Consider the following 20,607-nt stretch of genomic DNA (forward strand, 5'->3'; position numbering starts at 1 on the left):
AGTTTCCAGATTACATATTTGAACCATGGAGCCCATTCTCGAAAAAGGAGCGAAGCGATTCATGCAAAGACAATAATGATGGAGCAAAAGATGAGTCGAATTCGGAAGGATATGCAAATAAATAAAGGGGGATCTCAACTTTATTTTATTTATGTTCTTAGATTATTTTAGGATAAAGTTAATTAGGAATTTTTGCATAATAAAACAAGAGATGGAAATCATTAATAAAATTTAACAAGTCGTGAAGTATAATGTGTGGCAATAGATATATACATGTCTAGGATTGGATTTAGAAAGAGCTTGGTACTTAAGCAGTCAAATTGACTCACCTTCTCTTTTCTAGAATCCTACCTGGCGTATAGTATCTATTCACTTTAAACAATGAGGACATTGTTCATTTTAAGTAGGGGGACCGAAAAATTGAAATTATTTCCACTCAGAATAAATAGTTCTTTTAATTATGATTAGGATATATTTTGTTCGATAATTTGAAATTTTGTTAAGTATGATAAACTTCAGTATAAATAAAGTTATATTATTTCAATAAATTGTTATGTTAGCTGAATAATGATATAAATTTATTTTTAATAAAGCATGCAAATCGTACCATAAAATTTTTAGTTCCTTAAGAAAGGTAGACATGCATGAAAGTTTAAGTCTCTAGAATTGACTTAGTAGTTTCTTGAGGCGAAATCCTAGGAAGCATGGAATGTTGAAAATGATTTAGGCAACTCTTGTTTGGACCGTTTGAGCCTTTCAAGCCAACCTTAATGAAATTTTATCCTTTGAAACCCAACTTTGATACTATATGGCCAAATTTTATTTGAACCTGTGCAATATTTAGCCATCACTTCTCTCTTAATTATCCTTGAAATTGTCCCAAACACTAGACTCAGTACTATTAAGAATATTCTTTGAGAATAAGTTTGAGGGAGTTGAAAGAAGTATCAACTGCTCTAAAAATTGTAGTACATACAGTAAAATGCTTGTTAAAAAGAAAGAGAGCACATGTACTTGAAAGAAAATAGATGTACAAAGGAGCATGTGAAAGTAAAGTAAGTTGGTGTATTGAGGGAAATTATTCCAAAGGTCTGATTGAAGCTGAGTTTAGGGTTTAAAAGCCTAAATTTATCTATCTTTTACCTACCTCTAGCCTAGCTACGTTACAACCTTTTTAAAGACCTATTGATTCAAGTTTTCTATGTTACCTACATTAGTGGAGAGAAATTGCTATGTTCAACATATGAAGGCATAAGTTAAACTTAATGATTGTAGCTTAATCTTGAATATGGAAATAAAATCAAATTGGTAAAGGTTAACATGTCTTGTTAATGAAGCATTTAGTCTAATTGTGCTATCATAATAGTTGTTGAGATTAATTTGAACAGTATGTATACTTAAGTAGCATAACTATAAAATTTCTTGTTTTTGAGCATAAGTATATTAAATTCCTAATTCTAAAAAGAATGTTATTCTGAAGGAATTTTTCAAAGGTGTTTTCTGAGTAATTCTTTTTAATTTGTGCATTACTCGGGATGAGCAAAGAATTAAGTTTGGGGGTGTGGAAACATGGAAATTTACACATTTTTACATACCTTTTTTAACTTAAAATCATATAGTTTCGATAAAATTCTTGTCGAAAAATAATTAATTTTTACAAAATAATTAAAGTGCACTTAAAATATGAACATGTTGAATTTTAGTTAATTTTATAAATAATTTTGATGAATTTTAATTATTTTCGACAGATTTGCACAAAGGGCGAAAAATGGCTCCGTGGACACTGCTAGAAGCGCAAAATCGAGAAGCAATTTGAAGTATCGAGGCAAACTAAATTTCAGCCTAAGACGGTCCAAAATTATATGTATTAATTCATAATATAATTAATTTTAATTTATATCCAATTTAATTTGGGTTAATAAATTATTATTAATTAATTATGAAAAAGTGGTCCAGCTAAATTGAACCGAGTGAACCGAACGGACCAAGAAATGGACAACCCAAAAATGGTCCCAAGAGCTGACCCAAATCATCTTATTAGCTGATTATTTAAGCTTGCAAAGAGGCCATTGAAGACTTGTTCAAGTTGCATTCAAACCCCTCCACAATTGGTGGCTTTATAGATTTGCCCCAAGCCTTAATTCGCAATGTTGAAACTATCAACCTTGCCACATGTGTGGCCGGCCAAGGGAGGACTCTTTGGCTGATAATTTTAGCTATTTTTTGCAGCCCTCCTCAGCTATAAAAACCCTTTTAGGCTGGTCATTTAAAAAACACACCTCAAGCATTCACATATTTCTTCTCTTCTCTCCACTTTCTCTCTTCCTTTCCATTCCAAAATTCCCTTTCTCTCTTGCCCATTTCTCCTCTTGGGAAAGGGGGGCATTCATCAGCTATTTGGAGTAGCAATTAAGTGTTCATAGCAGCCTTGGTCGACGAAGAAAATGGAGAAGGAAGAACGGAGCAACTAATCAAGCCACAGAAAAATAATGGATTTGATTCTTGTTCCCTATCTTTTTAATTTTTGTTGTTGTTATGCTGAACATATCTATGAATATTTATGTTGTTGGAATGTTTAATTTAATTAATTTAGCTTGAATTTAATTTGTGTTAGGTTGATTACATTTCGTTTGTTAAAACTATTGAAATTGTGTTTATGTTGTTATAGGCCTCGGTAGGATGCTTGATTAAGTAAAATCATGACTAAGTTATTCTTGCATTACAATTGTTAGGTAACTAATGAATTAATTATTTAAACGGATTGAAATTGTAATTAATGGACACAGTACTTAATTAGTGCATGTTTAATCATCTAAGGGAGCTAAGGGTTAGATTAGCAACGGTATCTGGCGGTACATTTGCCTTGCATAACTTGCAAGATTATTGTGATTAAACTATTTCAAGGTAAGGATACTTTGTTACCTCACATAGTCTTTTATGTGCTTATTACATTGAGTTAATTGTTGGAATTGACATAGGGATATGCACAAGAGATTATTTAGATTTAATAAGTATGTATGTGCAATAACATATTTGCCTATTAAGATTTGTTTAATCGGTTGAATTGACATAGGGATATAGTCATGAGATAAATGGATTTTGGTAGGTGAGTATGTTTTTAAGTTAGCAAATTACCGAGTTTCTGTGACCTTATTGGTAACAATATAAACATTAGTTTAATAATTCTAAGTTAAGAAATGTAATCAATCTAACACAATTATGTCATCTTGATTAAAATCATATTTTGAAATCGTGCATTTGAGATTTATTTATTTAGTTCATTTAGTTTAAAATCTTAGTTTTTAATCACCCTCTTCAAACAAAATATTTTTCTTCAGCAAAGGGTTTTAAATAGCATTCATAAATAATTCTTTTCATAGTCCCTGTGGGTACGATAACTCGACATTTACTTATCACTTTATTTCTTGTTGCAATTCTGTACACTTGCACATTTCCGTCGTTCTAGTGGCAGATCATGAAATGAAAGCCCTTGTGGCAATACTCTGAATGAAACGCATCTGTGGTGAACTCTGAAGGAGATGGCATGGAGATACACTCTGGTACTCATAATGAGCTCGGAAAGGAAACACTTTGGCATGTAAGGATAAGACTTTTAGTGGCAGACTCTGTATCAAATGGTTTTGGCAGGACCAACATGGTTCACAAGTGCAATTGAGTGGAAAAATGGTATTTTAAAGGAGGGTTCAAATTTAATTATGGAAAGAGGTATCTACCACCTGCACACGTGATCAATCATGAATTGTCAAAGGAACGATGACTTAGAGTATGTATGCTAGAGTAACAATGGTTGTCTGTATAGTTATCTGACTATGTCCTTATGAACTTGCCTTTGTGTATCATGTTACAGGTGAGCTGATTTAGGTCTGAACTTGGAGGGGCGACGTGAGGACTATGCTAAGGGAGTGGCGTATTGGGCTATTATGCATACAGAATGAGTTGGTAGCACAAATGCAGTCAATAGTTTTGCACAAAGGTCTATGTGTTAGAATGTTGTAAATAAGTTATCAGATTAGTTAGAATTTCATTGTAATTAATTTACCTTGTACTACAATTATTATTATTTGATGTATAATCACATGTATTTTAGTTCAGGTGGTGTGTAAGTAAGTTGTATTCATTAAATTTGTACAATTAGATCAAGCTTACATCTGTATTAGAGTTGTAACACCTGAGATTTTTATCCGGTTGATCGATTTGAGTATGAGGGGTGTTACAAGTTTTGTATTAGAGCCCGATTTACTCGATTCTTGGATTATAAAAGCAAATGAGCTTTGTATGTATAATGTATCGACCCTGACTTAGTCTCTCAAGTATGTGTAGACAACTATGTTTATGTATAAAGTAAATGATGTATTGAGATAGTAAGTAAGAGAGAAGAAAAAGGTAAAGGATGATGCACTAAAAGAGGAGAAAACATTACACTGTTCAAAGATTTAGAAAATGAAAGATAAAATGAAGCAAGGTACATGATTCAAGAAATCAAATCTTAGTCCTCCCCCTCACCAGGCTAATTGGTAGGCTTAGTTGGGATTTCATCTCTAGGAAGGGTGTTCTCTAGAATTTGATCTTCTAATGCTGAGCCTTCTCCATCGTCCTAAACATTAGGCGTATTGGTAAGGAATAAGTTGCCTAATTGCTTCCATTCCCTTTGGAAAGTTTCCCACTCTTCGTTCATGGCATGGTAAACATCGAAGTTAAGAAAAATGGTGGGAATGTCTTTGAGGCAGTTGATGTCTACCTTCTTGATACGAGTCACAAATGCCTTAGATACGTATACGAAGGAAAAATAAAATCAAGATTCACTTTCTTGTTTTCAAGAAAATCAAGAAACCGAATCTTGGTCCAATTTTGCTGTTTTGAGCAATTTCAAGAATCAAGAAAATCAAGATTTCAAATCTTGGAAATCTTGGTCCAAGAAATCGAATCTTGCAACTAAGGCGCATTGGATATTAGTTACGAGAATTAACAAGCCAATTTCAGGAGAGAACGGATTACAAGCCCAAGTTCTTGAAGACAAGGCCCAATAAGATGTTCCAAGCCCAATCCAGAACTTTAAATTAGACTTAGCTGAAAATCAGGCCAAATTGTCAAAGTGGCCCAATTTAATTCATTAAATACTTAATTTTAATTTTTAGACTTTATGAATAAATTTCTATGTAAAAATTCAGTCCAAGAGACACATTTAAAGGCCTTGGACGAAATTCCCCTTTGAAAGTCAAAATTAGGGTTTTTTTAAAGTTTTCCTAGTAGGGCTAGGAAAGGAGTTAGGAGGCCTATATATATGTCTTGGCCAGCCACCCTTAAACAGATTGAATTACACTTGAAGAATACATTGAAATCAGATTTGTTTTGTTGAGTGAAAATTCTCTTTGAGTTCTCCAAGAATTTTCTCTTGAGTTTTCTTTAGAAGGAGTTTTAACAATCTTTTTGATTGTGGGATCCATCTTCAGCCCTCTTCTTGCCATTGTTCTTCATTGGAGAGGAGATTAGAGTCGCTTGAAGGGAGTTGTGAAATCTTTCTCGATTTTAGGGCTTCTTAGGACTTTATCTTTATTTTTCTTGCTGTTCAATCTTTTTAATTTTCTGCTTGTGTCGATTTCATTATCTAACTTGTTTAAACTCTCTTGTTGTGTCTCCAGCCCGTTCAACCTTCAAGAATCTGTTCGGCATCAACCTTGGACAACAAGAAATGTTTTTGATTCACAAATTCCTCTTTTCTTGCCGTCCAAACCCTAGATCTAATTCAATTTGATTTTGTGATCTGCTGAGTTTGATTTGATTTTGTTTTGTGTTATTCTTTTCAGATTCGACTGTTGGGAGTCTCTCTTAAATTCGATTTCATGTTCTTGGCTTGCAAGAATAGCTATTCACAAGTGTTTTTGGTTTCTTGGCTGATTCTTTATTGTTTTGGGGTTTTTATTTCAGATCTGGAATTTTAAGATTTACTTTTTCTGTTTCGTTTCAGATCTAAGCGTCTAAAGCTTTCGTAGGATTTTCCCGTTACTTGACAACTCGATCTTGATCCACGTGCAACCCTCTATCATTTGGTATCAGATTTTGGGCGTTTTGGGTGTTCTTGGTTGATTTCTAAACTGATCTCCTTTTAAAAACATTAAACAACAGTTTTTACCTAGAAAAAGTTTTGGATAAAAATTCATTTGAGTGGGTAAACATTTTCCGATTGGTCTGAAATTTTACATGCATATTTGTGGCACTGTGATAGAATATTAAAAAATATTTCCCGCAAAAAAATCAGTAGAAAAAGTCAAAAAAATTGAAAAAGACGAATTCAAGTAAAAATTAAAAAAAAATATTCAGTGGGTTGAGTTTAGTGCTGAAACTTTCCAGATCAAATATAAAATATTTAAGGACATTCCAGTTTAAATTTTGTGATTTTTAGAGGTCGGGAACACCTCGAACGAAGTTGTCAAGTTACTCCGCAATTTTTTGGGTTTCAGCAATTTTTATTGATTCTTAGCTGTAGGTTTTCATTTGTTTTGCCTTTATTCTTCCTTTATATTATCTAACACCTTCTTTTTTCTTGTGTTAGTAGGATTTAAAAGTGTGCACAATTCTTCCTCGGTGCAACACAAATCAATTGGTGTCTCGTCAGTTTTTGAACTCCTAGGGCAATTAGGATTCTTTGGTAGTTACGGTTCTTACACTTTCTAATTGATTGATATAGACTCTAATAAAGAACTCACAAGACTGAATTCTACTTCTTTGAGAATTTGATTTTCTTTTTTGAGTAATTAACGGTGAGGTTTGTTATTTTTTTAGAGCGTTGAGTGTTTGTTTTGGAGGTTTTAAAATAAGATGTCTAGAATTGGTCAAGTCAATGATGAGAATAATGACCATAATGAGGTCCTTGTAGCCCACCGCACCCTTAACATCCAAATGAGAGACAATGTTGATAATCAAAGGACCAATATTTTCCATTCTAGGTGTTTTATAAAAGACAATTTATGTTCACTATTATTGATAGTGGGAGTTGTTCGAATGTAGTGAGCAGTTATTTGGTGGATTCTTGAAAGTTACCTTGTATCGAGCACCCTAAGCCGTATCACTTTCACTGGCTTAATGAATGCTCAGAAGTTAAAGTTACAAAACAGTCCTTGATCACTTTTAAGCTCGGGAATTACGATGATGAGGTATGGTGTGATGTGGTCCCAATTCATGCGACACACTTGCTCCTTGGACGGCCTTGGCAATTTGATCGTGATGTTACACACCAAGGCAAGCTCAATAGATACTCTCTTATGTTTAAAGGCTGAAATTTCACTCTTGCTCCTTTAAATCCCAATGATGTATATAAAGATCAATTAAAAATGATGAAATTTTGTGAGGGGGTGAGGGAGAAAGGACAAATAAAAAAGACAGAGAGAAAAGAGGCTAGTAGTGAAAAAAGTCAAAATTTAAATGGCCCAAAGGTGAGTGAATCCGCAAGTGGTAAAACTAGAGAGAAAAATTTGATTGCAACAAAAAAAGATGTGCGGAGAGCCCTACTCAATAAACAACCTTGTATCCTTGTGAGGTTTAGGCAAAACTATTTATCTCTATCTAACATTAATGAATATTTGCCTAGTGTGTTTCAATGTCTTTTGCAGGATTATGTGGATGTTTTTAGTGAGGCCCCTAAGGGTTTACCACCTTTACGTGGGATAGAACACTTCCATTGGCCACATATGAAGAAGGATGTCGAAAAGGTATGTTCTAAGTGCATCACATGTAAACAACAAAATCTAAGGTAATGCCTCATGACCTTTACACTCTTTTGCCGGTTCCTACTTCACCATGGGTAGACTTATCCATGGATTTTATTCTAGGATTGCCACGAACTAAGAAAGGAAGTGTGAGTTGTTATTCTCTTGATTTTCCTTGTGTAAAATCCGTGAATTTGTGCAAATCTGTTTTGGTGAATAAAAAAAGTTTTGAATGTATGTTGGTATGTATGTGAAAATCCTCATGGTTTAACTTGATTGGTTTAATGAAATCTTTGTTACACTTCGGCATGACTAATCAAAATCAAGTTTTTAAACCCGGAATCTGTTTTGGTATATTTTGTTGGAAAATCAAGCATCATCTATTGTGTGCAAATACTTTCTATTGTTTTGATACTTGGTGTTTGAATAAGGTAACGAAATTTGCCAAATTTTTTTTCAATTTATATTCATGCCTTAAACAGTTTCTGTGGTTGTACATGAAGTTTGAGTTCCATTTGACAAAGGTTAACTCAACAACGGAGCTTCGACTACATTATGCCCCCGATGAGCGAAGGTTTGTATTAAATGGAAAAGGTAAGATTGACGCTTATTCTTCTGCTTATAAAGGTAAGATGCTTGAAACTTTTGAAACACTTTTGTACTCCTCGGATAGTGACAAAGATTGTGTTGATGATTTAATTTTTGTAAAACACATAGATCGAAACGTGCTTGACTGTCCTATTTTATTTATTGATGATCAATCTGTTTTGATGATTGATAAAAATATTCTTGTTTTTGATAATGCATGTGTGAGTGAATCTATAGACCATCGATTAATACATGGTATGATTGTGCAACTCTATGAACTGTGTGAACCTTTTCAAATACCTACTTGTGATGATTACGTTTACCATTTGATTTATTACTCGCGATTTATTCATGGTTTGTGGAAGCAATTTGAGATGATTGAATACCTTAAAACATGCCCATCTTTGTTTCGAATATTTGACGAGGCATTGGCGAGTAAATTAGCTTGTTTGCATGGTAATCTGAATCTGTCCATTCGCATGCGTTATACTTGTTTTGTTATGCTTATGTTTGGACTACAAGTTTTACTTTCAATGTGGTTGACTTATCTCCATTTGATTTTTCAGATTCAGGGACGAATCTTTTTGAGGAAGGGGGGAATGATACGAGTCACAAAGGCCTTAGATGCGTATACGAAGGAAAAAGAAAATCAAGATTCACTTTCTTGTTTTCAAGAAAATCAAGAAACCGAATCTTGGTCCAATTTTGCTGTTTTGAGGAATTTCAAGAATCAAGAAAATTAAGATTTCAAATCTTGGAAATCTTGGTCCAAGAAATCGAATCTTACAACTAAGGCGCATTGGATATCAGTTACGAGCATTAACAAGCCAATTTCAGGAGAGAACAGATTACAAGCCCAAGTTCTTGAAGACAAGGCCCAATAAGATGTTCCAAGCCCAATCCAGAAGTTTAAATTAGACTTAGCTGAAAATTAGGCCAAATTGTCAAAGTGGCCCAATTTAATTCATTAAATACTTAATTTTAATTTTTAGACTTTATGAATAAATTTCTATGTAAAAATTCAGTCCAAGAGGCCCATTTAAAGGCCTTGGACGAAATTCCCCTTTGAAAGTCAAAATTAGGGTTTTTTTTTAAGTTTTCCTTGTAGGGCTAGGAAAGTAGTTAGGAGGCCTATATATATGGCTTGGCCAGCTACCCTTAAATAGATTGAATTACACTTGAAGAATACATTGAAATCAGATTTGTTTTGTTGAGTGAAAATTCTCTTTGAGTTCTCCAAGAATTTTCTCTTGAGTTTTCTTTAGAAGGAGTTTTAACAATCTTTTTGATTGTGGGAGCCATCTTCAGCCTTCTTCTTGCCATTTTTCTTCATTGGAGAGGAGATTAGAGTCGCTTGAAGGGAGTTGTGAAATCTTTCTCGATTTCAAGGCTTCTTAAGACTTTATCTTTATTTTTCGTGCTGTTCAATCTTTTTAATTTTCTGCTTGTGTCGATTTCATTATCAACTTGTTTAATCTCTCTTGTTGCATCTCCAGCCCGTTCAACCTTCCAGAATCTGTTCGGCATCAACCTTGGACAACATGAAACATTTTTGATTCACAAATTCCTCTTTTCTTGCCGTCCAAACCCTAGATCTAATTCAATTTGATTTTGTGATCTGCTGAGTTTGATTTGATTCTATTTTGTGTTATTCTTTTCAGATTCGGCTGTTGGGAGTCTCTCTTGAATTCAATTTCATGTTCTTGGCTTCCAAGAATAGCTATTTAGAAGTGTTTTTGGTTTCTTGGCTGATTTTTTATTGTTTTAGGGTTTTTAATTCAGATCTGGAATTTTGAGATTTACTTTTTATGTTTCGTTTCAGATCTAAGCGTCTAAAGCTTTCGTAGGATTTTCCCATGACTTGACAACTTGATCTTGGTCCGCACGCAACCCTCTATCACTTCTTTAGATCCAAGGGACCTGCAGCTACTTGTGCGTGCAAAATCAAATTCGACCTCTATTTTGGCAAGGCTTCGACAAGAGTTTTCTAAGTGTCCTCTTAGAACTTTTTGAAGATTTGTTTATGGGATTGGCATAGCCTCTCCAAATTTGCCTTGTGACATTCCTCTTGGGCTATGTGTTTTTCCTTCAAGATGTATTTCTCATTTTCCAAGTGGTTGACATTCTTCTTGTACTGCTCATTCTCAGGTTGAGCATCTTTAAGTTTATCCTTTAGAGTGATGTTTTAGGTATCTAAATTCCTAATCAAATCGGTGGATTTTTATATTTCTAGAAATTCAGATAAGGAATCTTTGCTAGTCTTTACTGGTCTTTCTAGACCCACCAACTTGTTGTGATAAGGCTTGCCAACTTCTCTAAGGGCCCCACTCCAAAGGCCATACTCAATAGACATGATCTCCGAGACTTGGGCCATACGTGTTAGAGGATCTTCATTAGAAGTGGATGCAAGGTAAGAAAGGAAAACTTCTCTTAGTTGAGGAGGTAACAAACTTTGTTGTTGTTGGGATATAGAGCTAAGAGACAAAGAAGCGAGCACTGACTTTAAAAAAGCTTGCCAAGGGAAGATACTTCCTGCTCCATCAAATGAATATTTTGTGTTTGAGAAGAGGTAATAGTTGATTGAATCACTGGAATTGACTCCAATGGATTTTCTAGTAATATATGAGAACTCAGTAAATAGACGGACTCTTTAGGTGATGGAGGGATTTCAGGAAGGGCATGAACTGTCGATGTTGGGGTAACTATAGTAACAGGATCCTTATGTGGCTTATGCCTTATTGGAACTAGAAGTAAAGCTGTAATAGTATTAGTAATAATGTTCCAGTTTTGGGGAGAAACGCCACAGATGTTATAGAAATAGAAAGGGTGGCTCTCTTTTATGCTCTATAAGGATGTTTGCTAAGTCTTCAATTGAGTTATACGACTAAGATTCATAAGCTGATAACACCTTACGATCGTCCAACCACTTAATGGACTCATTTGCTTGATAAACATTAGCGCTTTAGTATTGTAGACAGTATTGGAAGACGTTCCTAACTAAAACAAGTTCCACCAGGTTAAGTACACGCCCCTTACTCAATCACTTATATTGAATATCAGCAAGCTCAAAATCTACTAGCTGACATTTTGTGCAAGTGTTCTTCTTGGAAAGAGACCATCTAGTTGGGAAACCAAAACCAGGTTTAAGATTGCAACTGACCCTTATGCACTTGTCCTTTCATTGATAAAGGCTAGAAATGTTGTTTTGGAAGATAGGCTCACACCCAGAACGTGTATTGAAATGGGTATTGCCAACAAATACGCCTTGTTTGATTACCTTCAACTGATAATTTTTTTGAAAAACCCCCAACAGAGGTGGTTCATTGTGCATGCAGCATTCTATGTAGTAAGCCATTAAATTTCACCAGGATAAAGTTGACAATAGGCCTGATGCGATATTATACTCATATAAGACAATGCAAAAGAAGGGATTCAATTGTAGATAAAAATTGGCTTCTAATAAGATTAGCAGTAAAATGAAACCTTGGGCTCTCAAATACTAATTCATCTCACTTCGAGTAGTACTACAAGTGATAGATTGAGCCCTTATGCTTGGCAGGGTATTCTCGGGACCATGAGTTCCAAACAGAACAGAGCTAGTTGGAGTAACATCTCTACTGGTTTGGTTTCAGCCTCTTCCCCAGTTTGTGGCTCAAACCATTTTGTGATAAGTGAAAGAAAAAAAAGAAATGAAGAGTGATTAGTAGCTTGAGTATATGAAGACGAAGAAGGTAGAGAACGGACTGAGCAGACTGGAAATTAGGGATGCAAATGTTGTAGAAAAGCAAAATGAGGTGTTGAAATAACAAATATAATTAGAGGTAATTTTGCAGGAGATGTCAAGTAAGAGATGACTGTTCAAGTCTTCCAATATGATGGTGAAATAAATCATGAGGCAAGTTGTGAAAATTTGAAAATTCTAGTGAAAACCGCTAAGTTTGTGTCTCGCTTAAGAGGGCTAACTTGATGTTATCCGGAGTGATATGGACTCCATGTGTTACGCCCAATGGGTGCATAGTTATTATTTACCCACATGGAATTCATCAAGATCATATTAATTTCAAGGTCAAAATTTCCTAAGTGGGGAAGAGTTGTAACACCTAGTGTTGGCGGGTCCCGAGTTGTCATGTAAACGGGAGTAATCTGAATGGCGGGATGCTATTCACCCAATTGATGCTTTTAGCGGATAGATCAGGCACTTAATTAATGATAGAGTATCATGAAAGGATTTTTCTGTAAATGTGTTGTGTCGTAAAGGAGATGAGATTGGTAAGAAGGTTAAGGATTCTTGGGTAATTTAGGTTATCGCCAAAAATGTATTGTACGCCAGTTTATTGAGTTACATCCTAGTTATGTTGTAAAGAGATAATTAGGAAGGAACAAAGGGGTGAACCAAATATATGTAAATATTGGATTTCATTTTTATAGCTAAAAATCCTTTATAAAGGCAATCTTGAAAGTTTGTGACACGTGTCAAATACCATTATGAGAACATGAGTTTTATATATTATTGTGGGCTTAGAAAGAGAGAGTTTTTTTCTTCTTTCTTCGATTTCAAAATGCGATGATGGTTTTATTTGGGAGCTGAGAAAGGACCTCTCTTATTAATCTGGAACTAAGGATCTAAGCTCATGAAGAAGGTTGATTTGCATTTTGGGTAAGTATTATGGTCTTGTATGTTGTCTTCTGAAAGAGTAAGTCTGTTTTGTAGGCATGAAGAAAAATATGAGGAAGTAAGGTTTTTGTATGAGGGATTATTTTGGTTTCAGATAATTGTAAAAGTTTAACGAATGAGTTCTAATAGTGTTCCTATGTTCTATAAGCAGTGGTTGCTGCAGATTTTGGTTGGATGCTGAATTTGGAGTTCCAATTGCTATTTCTAGGTATCAGGTGAGTCCCTAAGTTGACTCTTGCTTATATATTATTCATATGAGTACTTCCATGAACGGTGATTGAACTATGTAACCGAACTAGAAAAGTATGGTATGATGATGATGCTATTATATGTGTGTTTGATAGATTTGGAAAGTGTACTATGTATAAAATCTGAGGAGTTTAAGTAAGAGGATTGAATCCCAAAGTGAAAGTATGGTTGTATGGAAAAGTTTGGAAAATTTGATGAGATGTGAAACAATTTAGGTATTTGTATGAATAGAGTGTTGAGTATTGAATTATACCAAGGTATAAAGAGTCTATTAAGTGGGTTTATATCTGTTCACCGTGGTGGAGTCTAAAGGGGTCAGTCGGGACTAAAAACACGACCTTTAATATAAATCTCTAAAGAAAAAGCCCATGGCCATAGCACCATATCGTGTAAGACCATAGTTGGGATATGACATCATATAGAAAGAACTAAAGTAAGGTGATTACCTTATGGGGTTCTCTCCATGTCCCATGATGATGAGGGGCAAACCTCGTGAAATATGAGTTTGGGCAAATCCCTATCGTGAATATGCCCGGAATAGGGAAGCCTTTATGGTGATCTATGGAAATGGAAGCCTTTATGGCGATCTATGGAAATGAAGGTCTTTGTGGCGATCTATGGAAAGGGAAGCAGTTATGGTGATCTATGGAAGCCTGTGTGGCGGATTATGAAATGAAAGCTCTTGTGGCAATAATCTAAATGAAACACCTCTATGGCAAAATTTGAAGAAGATGCCATTGTGACGCACTCTAAAGTAATGGTAGTCATAACGAACTCAGAAAAGAAACACTTTGGTGTGTAAGGATAAGAATTTGAGTGGCTAACTTTGTATCAACTAGTTTTGGCGCGACCAACATGGTTCATAAGTGCAATTAAGAGGAAAAATGGTATGTTCAAGGAGGATTCAAATTGAATAATTGAAAGAGGTATCTACCATCTGCACACGTGATCAATCATGAATCGTTAAAGGAATGATGACTTAGAGTATGTATGCAAGAATAACAATGGTTCTCTGTATGGACCTCTGGAAAGGAAATGGATAAGGAATCGTGAAAGTTTATATCACAGAACATGAGTGATGTATTGATGATGAGAAGGGTAAGACATGATGTCAGAGTGGGATACGAAAACTAAGGCATGAGGAATGGAATTCTAGAAAAGTAACCACCAAGAGACAAGATGGAAGAAAAGAAGAAAAGATGGCTATTTGAATTTCCAGATGCAGTATGCAAATATGAACCAGGTAATTAGTGTTTATTTGAATAAGTTCTTATGAACTTACCTCTGTGTATTATGTTATAGGTGAGTTGATTTGGGTCTAAACTTTGGAGGGGTGACATTGGGACTATGCCAAAGGAGTGGCATATTGGGCTATTATGCAAAATCAATAGTTTTGCAGAAAGGTCTATGTGTTGGAATATTATAAATAAGTTATGAGATTAGCTTGAATTTCCTTGTAATTGATTTACCCTGTACTACAAGTATTATTATCTAATGTATAATTAATTATATTTTAGTTCAGGTGATATGTATGTTTTATTCATTGAATTTGTACAAGTAGATTGAGCTTACATCTGTATTAGAGTGGTAACACCTGAGATTGGAATCCAGTTTATTGGATCAAGTATGAGGGGCATGCACTTCCCAATAGAATGAAAACCTCAAGATCTTCCTTGAAGTCAAGGGCTACAAAATCAATAAGAAATATAATTTGTCTTACTTTGGCCAATACGTCTTCTAATACACTTTTAGGGTGTACCAAGGACTTATCAGCCAACTACAGTGTGATCGATGTGTTTTTCAGCTCCACTAACCCTAATTTTCAATAAATAAATAAGGGTATTAAGTTAATGATGACCCCTGAATTGCATAAAGCCTTGACAAAATGCGCGGAAAAACGTAATTTTTAGGCTTTCTAAGCATTCTAAAGTCTATAAATACCAGTTAGAAGAAGAGAGAAAGGGAGCCATTAGAGAATATCAAGAAAACGACTCAAAAAAGGCCAAATTTCCACCAAGATCAAAGACCTTCTTTTGATTTCTTCTGAAGTTTTTATGAGTTTCTTTGTTTCTTGTGATTTTTATGATTTTGAGATGTTTTTATTCCAAATTATGAACGAATTCCCTAGATACCTAGGGAGGATGAAACCTATGATGATTTGTATTATTTAATTTCTATTTTACATGATAAATTCTTGATTCTTGTTCTCAATTATGTGTGCTTATTTCTTATTTTAATATTTCTGAGATACTAATTCATGTTTAATGTGTTTAATCAATAGAGGAAAAGTCCCTATGTAAGAGTAGATCTAGCATAATTGAGTGGGGTTGCATGCAATCTTAGAAATAAGATGACATAAATCTACCGGATTAGAGTCAAATCTAATAGGGAATCCATAGATCGAGTTAAAGTCACAATAGGGATGTTAATTAGAAAGAGATTTTAATTTGTCAACCTAGAGTCAGTTGCTCTTACTCTCGAAAGAAATATTAGCATAATTTAGGGATTTCTATCGATCAAGACACCAAGTGAATAAATCATTTAAAATAGATTCGTAATAATAGAAGAAGTCTAGGTGGATTCTTTCTCGGGTATTTTCTTTCTCATTGGTTATCTTTTGATTACTTTCCTGATTCGTTCTCTGTTGCATTCTCAGTTAAATTAGTTCAGTAATTTTAGATTAAAACTCATCACTCCAAATTGTCAACTAAATAATAAGAAAATGATAATTACTAATACTTTTAGTCCTTTTGGATACGATATATCTACTCACCGTAGCTATATTAATGTTTGATAGGTGCGCTTGCCTTTTTCATATTTATAGTTAGTTCAGTGACAATCAAGTTTTTGGTGTTGTTTTCGAGAACTAAAATATTAGGGACACTTGATTTTTATTAATTTATCCATTTTTATTTTATTTTATTTTTATATTTTTGTTTTAGTTTAATTTTTACATTCTAATTTTTCTTTTGTTTTCTTCTGGTAGGTTCTTTTAGTTTATGACTAGAAGAAACCCGTCGGGACCATTGGTTTACGATAGTGAAATTGAAAGTACTACTCGCAAAAATCATGAGAAGCAAGGTAGAGTCGACAAATTATAGCAGACAAACAAGAGGACAACATTATTACTGAGGAGATGGATGATAATTAGAATATTCAGCTACCTCCTGCAGTTGTTAAGCTCCTGCTCCTGTTCCTCATACTATGTACGATTATGCCAAGCCCACGCTAACTGGGGCTGAATCAAGTATTGTGCGACCTAACATTGCTGCAAATAATTTTGAACTGAAGCCGAATATAATTAAGATGGTACAACAATATGTTTAGTTCGATGGTTTGCAAGACGAAGGCCCAAATACTCATTTGGCTAATTTTCTAGAAATCTGACACACTTTCATGATTAATGGCGCCACTGATGACACCATTCGCTTATGGTTATTCCCTTTCTCATTAAGGAACACAGCTAAACATTGGTTAAACTCTTTACCATGAGGTTTCATCACTACATGGGCTCAAATGACCTAGAAATTTTTATTAAAGTATTTCCCACTAGCTAAAACAACCAAGTTGAGGAATGATATCTCTTCCTTTGTTCAGATAGATTTAGAGACGTTATATGATGCATGGGAGAGATACAAGGATTTATTGAGATGGTGCCCTCACCAAGGGTTACCTTTATGGTTACAAGTTCAAACCTTCTTTAACGGTTTGAATCCCTCAATAAGGTAATTGATTGATGTAGTAGCTGGTGGAACTTTGAACAATAAAACACCCAAAGTAGCTTATGAGTTTATAGAGGAGATGGCATTAAATAATTATCAGTGGCAAGTCATGAGGACAAAGCTGATGAAAGTCACCGGTGTCTTTAATATTGATGCAATCACTATTTTATCAAATCAGGTAGAATTACTTAATAAGAAAATTGATTGTTTATATCTTTCTATGTGGGTTAATTCGGTTATGCAATGCAATATAAACGGATGTGGAATGAATAATCCAGAATGTTACTCATAGCATAGATAATGAACAAATCAATTATTTTGGTAATAATTCTAGGCCTCAAAATAACTCATAGAGTAACAACTATAATGCAGGTTGGAGGAACCATCCCAGTTTCTCTTGGGGTGGTCAAGGAAATCAAAGAGCACAACCACCTCCGGGCTTCCAACAACCTTACCTACAAGATAAAAAGTCGAACCTTGAGGAGATGTTGACCAAGTTTATCTCGGTGTTAGAGACCCATTTTCAAAACACTGAGGCATCACTAAAAAATCAGTAAGCATAGATTCAAAGGCTCGAGAATCAAATAGGATAGCTTGCTAAGATAATTTTAGAATGACCACAAGGTAGCTTGCTTAGAAATATTGAACCTAACCTTAGGGAGCAACTTCATGCGATTATTGTTCGAGACGTGGAAGGTTTAGTTAAACCTGAACAAGAACCGAGGCAAGAAGTTGCGGTGAACAAAAATTAGGTTGAGGAAGATAAGAAAGAACAAAAAATAGTTGTAAAGGAATATACGCCTCGAGTGCCATATCCTAACGCGTCAAAGAGAGACCACACGAACGAATAATATGGTAAATTCTTTAAGCTTCTTAAAAAGTTACACATTAACTTATTCGTATGTTGAAGCTCTTTCGTAGATACCAAATTATGTTAAATTCTTAAAGGAGCTATTAATGAACAAGAGGAAGATAGATGACTTATTAATTGTGGAGCTCAACGTATTTTGCTCGACCATTCTTCAGAATAAACTACACAACAAACTAAAAGATCCAGGGAGTTTTACTATTCCTTGTTTAATTGGTAGTTTAAATATTGATAATGCTTTGGATGATTTGGGGGCTAGTATTAATGTCATGCCTTATAAAATGTTTAAACAATTAGGTCTGGGGAAACCCAAACAAACTAGGACGAGTATTCAACTAGAGGATAGAACCATTAGATATCCTAGGGGTATTATTGAGGATGTGCTTGTAAAAATTGACAAATTCATATTCCCCGTTGACTTTGTTGTGTTAGACATGGATAAGGATAGTGACGTACCATTGATTTTAGGTCACCCCCTTTGAACAACTTTTAGAACTCTATAATAGATGTTGGTACGGGTGAACTTGTGCTTTGTGTAAGTGACGAGAAGATTATTCTCTAAGCACGTGATTCTGTAAGAGTCTCTAGGGATCGAGAAGATTTTAAATGTTTTGTGAATGTCAGTAACTATGTGGCTTAACCTTCTTTGCTGGAAATTCCTCGTGAAAACATGATGGAGCCATGTTTTAGTCAAGGTGACAGAAATAGAACAACTTATGAACAACGAATGGTGAAAATCGATGAACTAGATGAATGGCGAACACATGTCAAGGAGAAACTGGGAAAAAAAATGAAAAGCCAAAGCGACGCTATGAGGAACATGTGAATGGAACAAACCAATTTAAGGCTGGGGACAAGGTATGCTGGACAAAACAAATCCACGAATTTCCCCTTCGGTGCTTGAGGCAAATGGATCAAACCCATTTACTATACTGAATGTCTTTCCATACAGTACAGTCAAGGTAACTCTTTCTAAGTTCTGCACATTTAAGGTAAACAATACTCGACTCAAACCTTATGCTGGTAATAAAATTGATGACGAGAAAGAGAAGCTTCGGCTTTGAGAACCACCGTAACCTTGCACAAAAAAGGTAAGTCAAGCTTAGATTCTAAATAAGCGCTTTTCGAGAGGCAACTTGAGTATTTAACATTCTGCTAATTCTTTTAACTTTATTTCATGTTATTTTTAAATTAATTAAATTAAATTTAAAAAAAATACTTTGACCCCGTGTCCTAGGCCGTGTGCACAATGGGGCATTCGACAGTGAGTCACACGGCTTGGCGACATGGCTGTGTGACACACATGGCCTGGACATACAGGCGTATCCTAGGCTGTGTGAGTCCTGGGACTTAATTTTTCAAATTTTTTAAGGTTACACGGCCTGAGGTGGTCCACACGGCTTGGAGACACGACCATGTGGCACACAAATCCTAGAGGCACATGGGCGTGTCCTAGGCCATGTGAATACTGGAGCTAATTTTCCAAACTTAATTGCAAGTTAGTGAGTTACATGGGCAAGAGACACGACCGTGTGTGAGACACGGCCTGTCATATGGGCATGTGTGAGACCGTGTGCCCCACACGGCCTCTGACACGGGCATGGGAGAAGTGAAGGCATCGTACACATGGCCTGGCACACGACCATGTATACTACACGACCTAGACACTCAGGCGTGTTCGTGGCCATGTATAGACTGGGCTTGTAACAGCCCGACTCTGGGCCAAGTCGAAACAGTGGTTTCGAGACCACAAATCTGGCGAGAGAAAATATTGTTATCATTATATTTTTATGCTCTATAATTTCATGAAAAAATTTCGTAAAATTTTCGTTCGAAAATTTCGACGCTTGGGCACTCAATTTAGTCAAAATGACTAAATTGTAAAAGAGCAAAAATTGAGTTCTACATGTTAGAGGTGTCCAATTGTTATGAAATTTTAAATTGGAGGTCCTTATGTGGTAATTAGACCATTAGTTAATTGATGGACAAAAATGGGCATAGGATTTGTGAAATAGATTTTTTTAAGTAAGGGCATTTTAGTCATTTGGTAATAAAAAAGAATTAAAATGGGAAAAAGATGGAAAAATGGAGCTCATCTTCATTAGTTGCTGCCAAATTTTGGAAGACACCATAGCTAGGGTTTCTTCACTTTCTCAAGCTCATAGTAAGTGCATCTTAGCCCCGTTTTTAATGTTCTTCGCATATTCGAGATCCTCGTAGTTCGGTTTAGGTTATTCTACCAATAATTCATGTTAGGGTTCATATTTGGAAAAATATTCATAGGTGAAGTGTATTTATTTTGCTGTTTTATGGTAGAATATGAAGCTAGAAATGATGTTAAACAACTTTTGCTAAGCGATTTTAAGTGAAAACGGGTAAATTGATAAAATCGTTAAAAATTTTTAATGTTCATAAGTACGTGTTAGAGTGAGAATTTGATATTTCCATAGAAGGAAAAAGTGTTTAGAATGTTGTAAAACATAAGAATAAGGAGTGAAATTCAATTTTCGAGCTTTGGGACAAAAATGTAAATATGCAAAAGTTTTGGGACAAAATTGTAATTTTGCAAAAAGTTGAGTCGAGGACTGTTTTAGTAAATGTGAATATTAAATAAGCTAAATTTCCTATTATAGATCAAGAAAGACGAGAAGACAATGTCAAACGGAGAAAGGAAAAGATCGTGGAGTAAATTGCGAAATTACAATATTTTGCACCGAGGTAAGTATGCATATGAATTAATGTAATATTTTAATGTTATTCAATATGTTGTTGAGATCTGAT

General features: G+C 34.9%; 1 non-coding gene across 1 annotated transcript; it reads right to left on the bottom strand.

Annotated features, from left to right (window-relative positions):
• Positions 1 to 16,800: 16,800 nt before the first annotated feature.
• On the bottom strand, positions 16,801 to 16,907 carry LOC121224725 (small nucleolar RNA R71). The gene has a single exon (XR_005922470.1). It is a non-coding gene; the product is annotated as a small nucleolar RNA R71 (small nucleolar RNA).
• Between the last annotated feature and the right edge of the window lie 3,700 nt (positions 16,908 to 20,607).

The sequence above is a fragment of the Gossypium hirsutum genome, chromosome D12 (assembly GCF_007990345.1).
Source record: "Gossypium hirsutum isolate 1008001.06 chromosome D12, Gossypium_hirsutum_v2.1, whole genome shotgun sequence".
NCBI lineage: Eukaryota > Viridiplantae > Streptophyta > Magnoliopsida > Malvales > Malvaceae > Gossypium > Gossypium hirsutum.